We start from the raw sequence: 12,039 nt of genomic DNA on the forward strand, positions 1-12,039 counted from the left end.
GTGGGACTCAGGCATCAGTTTTTTGAATTCCCCCAGCCTTGATTCCAATGTGCAGCCATGGTTGAACCCCATTGTCTAAGGGTAAGGGATTCAAGATTACCAGCCATTCCCCCAGAGCTGGTAAGCAGGTGAGTAAGGCAGCCTTACTGTACGGAAGAAAACAGTGTTTAAAATGGAGTGAGAAAGGGGCTGAACTGTACATGCCTAAACCTTGAAGGCCTCTTCCATTATAGGTCAGCTGCTGTAACGAAACAGGGAGATGCACCTTAAGATTTTCTGAGGTTAAAATGACAATGTGGAAAGGGGACAGCTTTTCCCACAGTCCCCCAAGAGGAGAGTGGATGATGGTCAAGAGAGGCCCGGGATGCTTTCATCCTCTGAGGCTCCAGGCATGTGAAAACAAAGACATGTCCAAAGAGGGTTTCAACAACTGTGATATATTTTAGAAATTTACATTTAATAAATGAAGGCTTGTGACACGTGTAAAATTTAAAACACACTCACAAGGCAGTGTGATCATCCTACTCACAATATAATAGCAGAATTTATTTTTAAAATTCATGGGCATGGTACCAAAGTCTGGCAGAAGTTTAAAGCCGATGATCATTTCCTTCTTTTAGTCCTATTAGCATATCTTTGAAGATAAAATTTTTAAATCCAAATTTGAAGCCTTTGGTGAGTGTGAGATCCCTGGATGAAAGGCCTTCCTTTGCCATGTGCCCCTGGAATAGGTCCAAGAGGACCCCTGGAAAGGGGTCCTGAGTGTGGCTGGGGGCAACTGAGCCATGGGGGTTGGCCAGCATCTGGGAGCCCGGTAGCAGCGTGCTAGGGTGGGTCGGGGGACACAGGAGAGAAGTCGGGGCTTTGAGGGTGTGCCCAAGCAGTGCCAGTTTGTGCCCACCCCCCTGCCCCGCATGACTGGTGCCCACGTCTGCAGCTCGCCACCCTCTTGGCCTCTGGTGCCATCCATCCACAGGCTGCTGGCCCCAGGAAGTGGAGCAATGACAGTCACAAGACACCTTCCTTTCACCGTAAGGTCATTCCTCTGGTTTGATACACAGTTGTTGGGGGAGGGTAGGAATTGGAGAATCACTTCCCTGTGCAGTACCTGCAGTATTGTGGGTTTACAAAAGCACAAATTCTTCTGTCCCAGAGGCTAGACTGGGCTCAGGGCTCAGGACTCCATGTGATATCATGCTTTAGGAAGAAGAGAGAGCAATGACAGACCGAATAACTACTGCCTAGGCAGCGGACACATCAGTGAGGAGCACCGCTGGCCCCAGCAGCACATGCTTTCTCCTCTGGGAGGTGAACTCAGAGACACGCTGACTAACGGCCCCACCAGCTGCAAGCATCTGAGGTCTCTTAGGAGGCCCCCGGCAAGTGTGTGGCATCCAGGCAGTACAGGCAGCCTGGGTACCACAGGGCAGGGTGGGGGTGGGGCATGAGCCCAAGAGGAAAGAGCAGCCCTTGTTCTCCTGGGCTCTGTCTGAATCAGTGGCAGCCACAGTCTTCCTGCTTCCCGGAGATTTGGCCCCAGGCCTCATGCCATTCTCTATCCAGAGGACCAAGGCTTCCAGGGAAGAAAGGCACACCCAGGCAGAGGTGGGTGAGGCTGGGGTTCAAAGTCCAGGGCCAGCCCTTAAACCTCATGGTATCCTCAGCCAAGGAAGGGTCAGTCTGATTCCTCTGTTTCATTTGTCTCATCACCCTCCCTCTGGGTCAGTAGGTTCCTAAGTTTCTCCAACCTATGGAAAATCTGAGGAGGAGGGGAGAGAAAAGGAGAGAGGGGGAGAGAAGGAGGGAGGGGGATAGAAGGGGAGAGAATGAGCACATGGGCTACCCACAGCCCCATGGCACCAGGGTGGTAAACATTTGGAGAGAAGCCAACCGTCTGGCACCTCGAATCTTCCACATCTCCCCAGCCAGCTCCTCTGGGCTCTTTGTGCCCCATATCACCCAGGCTTTAAATTACCAAGACCTGGGTCTGGGTTATTTTGTCCAAAACTTTCCTCTGGACATCTAGATTGCAACCCAAGATGTACATTCTTGTTTTTTCTTTTTTTAAAACGTTTTCCTCTTTTTTCAAACCCTTCTGTCGAGGGCTGACTTTCAACAGATCGCAGTGAGGGAGCTGCTCTGCTACTTACGAAACCCTGACCCAGAAGCAGGTTGTCTACGAATGGTTTAGCACCAGGTTCTCCACGAACGTGCGGACGGGCGAGGGGGCAGCCGCCTTTCCGGTCGCACCCCGTATCCCAGGACGAAGGGCTCTCAGCACCGGATCCCGGTCCCAACGCGCGGCGGGGCGCGCTGCGCCATGCCCCGGGGGACGCGGGCGGCGGCCCACCGGTGGGGACGGCGGGGAACCGGCTATCCAAGGCCAACCAAGATGTACATTCTTGGAATCAGATTTCTGAGGCCTAAATGCAGGACAGTGTGGTCTTAGCAGTCTGGCTGCATCCCATTTCCATCAGCCCATCTGATGAATACACAATGAGGTGCGCATCACTTCCGCCCAGCTCAGGAGACGGCAATGGTGCAGGTAAACCTGAACAACCCAGCCAGGGCTCAGCTAGTCCTGGCTATTTAGGGAGAGTAAGGAGGACGCAGAGGGTCTCACATGACTTGTGGTATCAATCCCAAGGCTGTCAAATTGCTCCTTCATATGCTGTGAAACTATTGGTTCCAAATCCACCCCTCGATTCTGTAAGACAGAAGACCATTTCGGAAAGACAACCCAAGCCAAATCCCAGACAGCCTCGTAACAAGCGCTATAATATTAATAGTAGCAGTAATAATGATGGTTAACAAGCATCACTTACTTTGTGCCGGGTACAGTTCTAATCTTCACGTGGATTTACTAGGAATATGATCTGTGGGGCAAGGCGAGGACCATCCTGAGTCAGGTGGCCTCAGGCAGCTTCCATGCCCTCTGCTAAGCCGCCGACACAGACTCGTCTTCACTCTCCAACTTCAACATTCTTGCTCAAGTCTTAGCCAGCCTAGGACCTGGGTCTACATCTCCTTATCAAAAGGGAAGAGTAGCAAGCCCCTGACAGCTTCATTGAATGGGGTGACCTTTAGGAGAAAACCCCAGAAGGAGGGACTGTGCATCCCCAGGAGGCAAGCACTGATTGCTCATTGCTTTTGTTCCTCTAGGGAGCTGTGAGATGGGGAGGGGGTTGTCTAATTTGGTGAAAATACGATATGTAAAAAGCCTAAATTAATTCATAAAGTTATTATTGTCTTTCTAAAGCAGCCTATCCTGGGGTACCTTTCTGTAACTCCCTAAGTATATCTAAAATATGATTTTAAAGTTAGATTTACGGAAACCTCATCAAGCACACATGCACCGCATGGCACACACCTGTGTAAGTGCTCCTAAAATGCTAGTATGCATGAAGCTTATTTTTCTAGCATGTGTCCTGTGTAGGGGAGGGGAGGAGGGGAGTAAGAACAGCGTCATGTACTTGCTCCCTGTGCACTGGCTGCACAGTGGAGCACAGGGTGCCTGGGAGCTTTAGCAGCAGCATTACACATTGTCCTCACAACATACACACGGGGGAGGTACGATCATCCCAATTTACAGATGAGGAAACTGAGGCTTGGGGGTCAAATGATGTCTTCATTATTGCACAGCCATCAGTAGCAGAGCTTGGTTGGAACCAGGCTTGTCTGACTCCAACGACCAGAGCTACAGATAAGATGCAAACAAAAGAAGATGCAGAAACTCTCCCAAGCTATGCCCTGATGCTCCCTAATTACAGATGTGACTGTAGAATCCTGTCATTTCCTTTCTTTTTCGTCTTCCTTGCTTTCTCAATCCAGTCAGAATGAGTTTTAAATGTGTCCCAAGTGGGGTGTGCCTTTGGCTGCAAAGAGCCACTCAGACACTGGAGCAAGTCCAGCCAGTAGGTCTGTGAATAAACGTCCCCTTCCAGAAACATTCTCTACAAGCACAGCTTGACTATAAGGACTTAGATGCTGGAGATGGTCTAAAAGGGCCATCACCGAAAGCTGCCAGGTCCGAATAAGAGATGCCCTAGCTGCAGAACCAGTGACACCACTGGCTCTCATACCATGTCTGAGAGGAGCACAACAGGAGGTTCTCCAGGAAGCTTCTTGAAGTTCAGAGGAGTTGACCTCTGTGCAGATTCAGCAGCCTGACGAGCCAAGGCCAATTCCAGGCCTGGCATGTCTAACAAATGCAGCACTCAAGCCCAAGACGCTCAAATTGTTACCTCATGTTAAAAAAGAGCCTGAAGCTGCAAGCAATTAGCACTGCATCTGTGAGACTAGGGAAAGACAACCAAGAGAACGGGGCTTAAAATGACTATTTTGGTCCATATGGAAAATCGATATGTTGCGTGCATGATAAAATCCTTTTGGATATGTTTTTAAACCTTACATTTTTAAAATTCAGGTTTTAAAAGTTATTCTGGGAAAGCAGCATGAGTTCTATAGCATCAGGAGATCTGTAAGTAAACTGAAAAGCTGTTGGAACCTTCAGTAGAGGAATTAATGTAATAAATGAACCCGGGCATTAGTGCAAATGAATCAAACTGCATATATTATAATTTTAATCAGTCATGGAATTTCAATACTCAAAGGGACCTTGAAAATTATCTGTTCCAAGAGCAAGAATTATGGAAAATAAATGGTCAGGTGGAGAAAATCTCCTGGCTAGAGAAATGTGCAAAGAAACAGAGAGTCAGGAGGCAGCATGCACCGTGGTTTGAAAGTTCAGGGCTTTGCAGGATTGCAAGAATTCTTCAATAAATGCAAATCAATCAGTGTGATAAACCATATTAACAAATTGAAGGAGAAAAACCATATGATCATCTCAATAGATGCAGAAAAAGCTTTCGACAAAATTCAACACCCATTTATGATAAAAAACCTCCAGAAAGTAGGCACAGAGGGAACTTTCCTCAACAAAATAAAGGCCATATATGACAAACCCACAGCCAACATAGTTCTCAATGGTGAAAAACTGAAAACATTTCCACTAAGATCAGGAACATGACAAGGTTGCCCACTCTCACCACTATTATTCAACATAGTTTTGGAAGTTTTAGCCACAGCAATCAGAGTAGAAAAATAAAAGGAATCCAAATCAGAAAAGAAGAAGTAAAGCTGTCACTGCTTCCAGATGACATGATACTATACATAGGGAATCCTAAAGATGCTACCAGAAAACTACTAGAGCTAATCAATGAACTTGGTAAAGTAGCAGGATACAAAATTAATGCACAGAGATCTCTTGCATTCCTATATACTAATGATGAAAAATCTGAAAGAGAAATTAAGGAAACATTCCCATTTACCACTGCAACAAAAAGAATAAAATACCTAGGAATAAACCTATGTAAGGAGACAAAAGACAGTATGCAGAAAACTATAGGACACTGATGTAGGAAATTAAAGGTGATACAAACAGATGGACAGATATACCATGTTCTTGGATTGGAAGAATCAACATTGTGACAATGATTATACTACCCAAAGCAATCTATAGATTCCAGGCAATCCCTATCAAACTACCAATGGCATTTTTCACAGAACTAGAACAAAGAATTTCAGAATTTGTATGGAAACACAAAAGACCCCGAATAGCCAAAGCAATCTTGAGAAAGAAAAATGGAGCTGGAGGAATCAGACTCCCTGACTTCAGACTATACTACAAAGCTATAGTAATCAAGACAGTATGGTACTGGCACAAAATCAGAAATATAGATCAACGGAACAGGATAGAAAGCCCAGAGATAAACCTATGCACATATGGTCAACTTATCTTTGATAAAGGACGTAAGAATATATAATGGAGAAAAGACAGCCTCTTCAATAAGTGGTGCTGGGAAACTAGACAGCTACATGTAAAAGAATGAAATTACAACACTCCCTAACACCATACACAAAAATAAACTCAAAATGGATTAAAGACCTAAATGTAAGGCCAGACACTATAAAACTCTTAGAGGAGAACATAGGCAGAATACTCTATGACATAAATCACAGCAAGATCCTTTTTGACCCACCTCCTAGAGAAATGGAAATAAAAACAAAAATAAACAAATGGGACCTAATTAAACTTAAAAGCTTTTGCACAGCAAAGGAAACCATAAATAAGACCAAAAGACAACGCTCAGAATGGAAGAAAATATTTGCAAATGAAGCAACTGACAAAGGATTAATCTCCAAAATTTACAAGCAGCTCATGGAGCTCAATATCAAAAAAACAAACAACCCAATCCAAAATTAGGCAGAAGACCTAAATAGACATTTCTCCAAAAAAGATATATAGATTGCCAACAAACACATGAAAGGATGCGCAACATCACTAATCATTAGAGAAATGCAAATCAAAACTACAATGAGATATCACCTCACACAAGTCAGAATGGCCATCATCAAAATATCTACAAACAAAAAATGCTGAAGAGGGTGTGGAGAAAAGGGAACCCTCTTGCACTGTTGGTGGGAATGTGAATTGGTACAGCCACTATGGAGACCAGTATGGATGTTCCTTAAAAAACTAAAAATAGAACTACCATATGACCCAGCAATCCCACTACTGTGCATATACCCTGAGAAAACCGTAATTCAAAAAGAGTCATATACCACAATGTTCACTGCAGCTCTGTTTACAGTAGCCAGGATATGGAAGCAACCTAAGTGTCCATCGACAGATGAATGGATAAAGAAGATGTGGCACATATATACAATGGAATATTACTCAGCCATAAAAAGAAACGAAATTGAGTTATTTGCAGTGAGGTGGATGGACCTAGAGTCTGCCACACAGAGTGAAGTGAGTCAGAAAGAGAAAAATAAATAGCATATGCTAACACATATATATGGAATCTAAGGAAAAAAAAAAGGTTCTGAAGAAACTAGGGGCAGGACAGGAATAAAGTCACAGATGTAGAGAACTGACTTGAGGACACGGGGAGGGGCAAGGGTAAGCTGGGACAAAGTGAGAGAGTGGCATGGACTTATATATACTATCAAATGTAAAAGAGATAGCTAGAGGGAAGCAGCCGCATAGCACAGGGAGATCAGCTTGGTGTTTTGTGACCACCTAGAGGGGTGGGATAGGGAGGGTTGGAGGGAGGGAGACGCAAGAGGGAAGAGATATGGGAACATATGTATATGTATAGCTGATTCACTTTGTTATAAAGCAGAAACTAATACACCATTGTAAAGCAATTATACTCCAATAAAAATGTTAAGAAAAAAAAAAAAGGAAGTTCAGGGCTTTTCACAGACAGGCTGGTTTCGAAGCTCAGCTCTGCTTCTTGATGGCAGTGTGAACCTGGCTGGGTGTTTGATCTTCCTAAGTGAGTTTACACCTCTGCAAAATAGGTCAGTGCAACATAACATTTTCTGAGTCTTAAGGGAGAACATCTACAGAAAAGACTTAATATGGTGCCTGGGAGAACACATGGTGCCTGGGATGTCAGCATTCACTACATAAACAGAATCTAAGTGAGCCAGACTGACACACTCACTATATATCCCTGTTGCCTTTCTCCCATGTGTCTATGAAAGAAAAAATAATATACAGTAGACCTAAGCAGTCAGATTTCTGACCATGAGAGCAGGACATGGTACCCAAGGACTTTTCTGGATTAAAAGAATGATCTTCATAGAAGGCATCTGCATCTCAGCTGAGAAAGAAGCCAGAGCTGTTAAGCAAGAGAGGAGGCCCCATGCAGATGGTGAATCTCCTCCCTTATAAAGGTTAAGTGAAAGCTTCCAGCAATGGCTCTTGATGCAAAGCTGCCCCAAAGTTATATAACTCTGGGCAAATTTCTGGCCAAGGGAAGTTCAAAATGAGCTTCAATGGTGTTTCCATTTTAGCCTGGAGTTTGAACCAGTGCTGCAGTAACAGTGACTGATTGAGAAAAGCTGAAGGTTAACAGATATTACTCCGTTTGTGTGTCTTTACATCTTAATATAACTTAGTTTAGCCTTATAACATTTATTAATCATGCCGAGCAAGACAGTGTAGAATAGCGGGAGAATCGCAGGCTGTGGAACAGAACAAATCCTGGAACTGTCCATTGGTACCGTGAGCTCTTAATATGGGGATAACCATACCTGCCTCAAGGATGCTGTGAAGCGCTGGCATAGGGCCTGCCACATAGTTGGTGCCTAATAAGCATTTGTTTCTTCTTCCCATTTCTTTCACATTTGTTATGTTAAAAAACAGCTCTATTTTTGAATAGAGAAGAGGGCTATACTTGCCTGACTCGGTTTCCCACACCAACAGGACTCCCAGCTGCTCAGACCAAAACCAAGGACTAGATAGCGCTCTCTATTCGGCAACAGTGCACCTGAATCACAGACACGGTGTCTGTGAAGGGATTAGCTGTGGAGCATAATTTCCCAAACCTGAACCTACAGTAGCAGAAAAGACAGCTGGGCTTGGAGCAAGAGACAAGGGTTTTCATCCCATTTTTGCTATTAGGTAGTCTTTTTTTTTTTTTCTAAGCACTTTTATTCAAGAAAATTTGAATTTTATATATATATATATATATATATATATATATATATACACACACACATACACACACACACACACACACACATACACAAATACTTACAAGAACATATTAAATACTACTTTGTCATGACTGCTGATACTAGCTAGTCTTTTGACTGTAGGTAAGTCACTTAACACTTCACCTGTGTCTCTCACTCCAATTCTACAAAACAAGGAATTTTCTTTTTTAGACTGGACAACATCCAAAGTCCTTAAAGCTCTAAAAACTCCATGTTTCTACAGTTTGGTTCATGCTGTTTGTTAAAATGTGTGACTGTGTTCCATTCCAAATCCTGCTCTGTGTCCGCCACGTTGGTCTGAGTCATGATTTGTTCCCTAAGTTAGAGGCTCCATGTAAACAGTAACTGCACAAACAGAATCTGAGTGAACCAGGGTGCCAGCTGGTTCACTGCTGTAGCCTCTGCTTACTCTGGAGATCAGCTAAAGCCCTGGGAGCTGGGAGTAAACAGATCTGCCGGGAAGATAGGATTTTACTGTGAAAATGAGCTTTCTGACATGTTTAAAGCAGCAGAAATGGTCTGAAGATTGTTTTATACCTAAATGATCCCACGTGAATTTAAAAAAAAAAACAAAACAACCTCCCATACCTCTGCAGGTATTTAGTTCCTGTGGCTGATATAAATTTCACTTAACTCCCAGCTGACCCCTCACCCTGGAAAGTTTTTTGTCAGAATTCAAAATAAAATGAAGGCACATGCCAATTAGTAGCCCCAATAGTCAGACTGATGGGAGCAAGAGCTTTGGTTTATAGAACATTAACATCTCACAAAACTAAGTATCTGATTCATCACTGTAGCCTTATAGTTTCCCTAACAGTTAGCAGTGTGCAGGCTGGGAGCTCTTTGAAGGCAGAAAAGGTATCTTATTCATGTCTAGCACAGGGCCCTGGTATATTATAGATGCTTGTAGTAGTTTGCTAGGGTCACCATAACCAAGTGCCACAAAGTAGTTACTTAAACAACAGAAATATGTGATTTAAACAACAGAAATGTATTTTCTCACAATTATGGAGGTTAGAAATCTGAGATCAAGGTGTCAGCACGGTTGGTTTCTTCTGAGGCCTCTCTCCTCTGCCTGCAGATGACCACCTTCTCCTTGTGTCCTCACGTGATCTTCCCTTTGTACATTTCTGTCTAAATTTCCTCTTTTTAAAAGGACACAGGTCATATTAGATTAGGGCCCACACTAATAATCTCATTTTAAATTAATTAGCTCTTTAAAGACCATATCTCCAAATACAGTCACATTCTGAGACATTGGAAGTTAGGACTTCAACATATAAATTTTGGGGGGACACAAATCAGCCCATTGTAAGTGTTGAATGAGTGAATGGTGGAACGATGGGTGGATGAATAGATGGATGGATGGATGGATGGACAACTAGGTAGTCAACGAACTCTAGGTAAATCAAGTAAATTTACATAATCACTTGTGGAGATTGGTTTTGCTATAATACTCCAAAGGTTTTTACATTATATATTTTCATCCAACCTTACAAGTTACTTTTAAAAATTATTACTCACCAAATTCCATCAAGCTGACAAAACATAGCCACACCCAGACTTATCAATGTCATTTCCCCTAATTATCCCCATTTGTAATGACTTCCTGTACCCAGGAGAATATCAGTATCTGCTTACAATAAATAACCACTACCTCTCCCATAAATAACTATATACTTAGAATCTTCACATTAGGGAAACAGAAAGAACTAAAATAATTGTTTTAGTTAGATCTGTTGCCTGATAATTTCATTGTTCGGCCTGTTTTGGTTTTCAACCAAACCTGGCCAGCACTCAGTTTCTAGGTTGTCTTAGCATACTGATTCCATTCAGTGAACTATAGAAATGCCCCTATAGAATTGTAGGGGACAAGGAAAAGGCCCACCAGGGGTTTCAGGTTCATTTGGTAGCTTTGAGTGCTGTCACACCTCTGATGGCATAGAAATTCATGAACTCGCCCTCCACGGCCAATGATCCTTCTCTATGTTTCCATCTGGCTGTAGAATAAACGTGATCACAGTAAAACTATCAAGGTGGTTGAAGGTGTGTGTCTGGAGGGGGTCAGCAAGGTACCTGAGCTCCTTGCCCTGTCCCACAATGTCCTGAGTCATGGTGCTGCCTGCCAGTCTGATTCACAAGTCCCCTGGTGCCAGCCTCTGTCACAATGGGAGGAGCTGCCAGGGGACACGCCCAGCCTTAATGAATGAACTCTTTGTGGCACAGCCAGTATGAGACTGATTCATGGTGTTGTGGGTCCATGTGGGCACTCATTCATTCATTCCTCTCTCATCCATTCTCTACTGGAAACCTTGTTCAGCAGATAAGCCATAGCATGAGCTTCCCTTGAAGAAGTGTGGTAATTTTAAAAGGTTCCTTTATGTTTCATACCAATTCTCTGCTTAAAGATAATAACAGAGAGATAAACAGATAGTGTGAGTTGTATCCGTATAATATATGAATTAGGTATTAAAATTTAAAGACAAATTTATTGTGGTCCTTGGTCGATGACAATGATGAATTATCTTGGCGATGACCCTTGGGCAGATTAGCTACTCTAAATTTAGGATTAACCCATGCAATTGCCCCCCTGCTGCCTTCCCCTGAGGCTTCCTGAGACGAGGTGGTATTAATGAGTATGTCCATGGACGTCACTAGGCATGATGCCATTTGATTTTGACTGTGTGTATAGAACAGGCCCTTGAGGTTCTAGGTTTTCCCCATCTGCAGAGTTCCTTCCCCATCCCCACACACCTAGACAGTTGTATCGGGAATTAATCAAATATATTCATGTGCCATAAAACTTCTTGTCAGGGATTCAAACCGAGTGATTTCTGACCTCTCTCTGACTGCCTCTACTTTTAAAAATGTGCTTTAACTCTATTTGTGACATGTTTTATTGTAAACCACTTCACATTCTTTTTGAGAGTAGGTGGCATGTAAATCATAGTTGAAGAAAACCCTTCAAACCGGTGTAATATTCCCAGAGCATGAAAAGTTCAGTGAGGAGGCAGCAAGATGCAGGGTCGGTTCCCCTCAGGCCCACCTGGCCAGGCACACCTGTCATCCCCTCATCAGGGCCTGTTCTCTCCAGGCTGAGGGATGACGGAAGAGCCATCCAGAAGTCTGTTAGGAGCCCCACTCTGCCAGAAGTAGAGCATTTAATTCACTCAAGCCTTGCTCTGCTGACAAGCTCACATCATAGAAAGACAAAGATACGGTGACGAGAGCTGTTGCTTGGACCTATTTTTGGCCAACGAGGGAGAAGTAGATGGATGACAGAATGGAGCTGACTGGCACTTGGAGAGAAAGGGGCCTTGCCATCACATGATTGTAAGAGCCGAAGAAGGGAATATGTGCAGCTAATGCTCCTGTGACTGTAGGAAAGCAGAACTCCACAAGTCCAGCGAAAAGAAGGTGTGGTTCGATGGATTGAACAAACCCAGAGGGCAGCATAATGTGGAGGTT

General features: G+C 43.7%; 1 long non-coding RNA gene across 1 annotated transcript in view; it reads right to left on the bottom strand.

Annotated features, from left to right (window-relative positions):
• Positions 1–518: 518 nt before the first annotated feature.
• LOC307182654 overlaps positions 519–12,039 on the bottom strand; it is a 56,276-nt gene continuing 44,755 nt past the window's right edge. Inside the window, exons 3-4 of the long non-coding RNA XR_013827225.1 lie at positions 2,624–2,707; positions 519–1,759 (exon numbers count right to left, since the gene is read on the bottom strand). This is a non-coding gene — a long non-coding RNA (uncharacterized lncRNA). The remainder of the gene's footprint in view (positions 1,760–2,623; positions 2,708–12,039) is intronic.

This window comes from Stenella coeruleoalba (assembly GCF_951394435.1).
Source record: "Stenella coeruleoalba genome assembly, chromosome: 2".
In the NCBI taxonomy this organism is placed as follows: domain Eukaryota; kingdom Metazoa; phylum Chordata; class Mammalia; order Artiodactyla; family Delphinidae; genus Stenella; species Stenella coeruleoalba.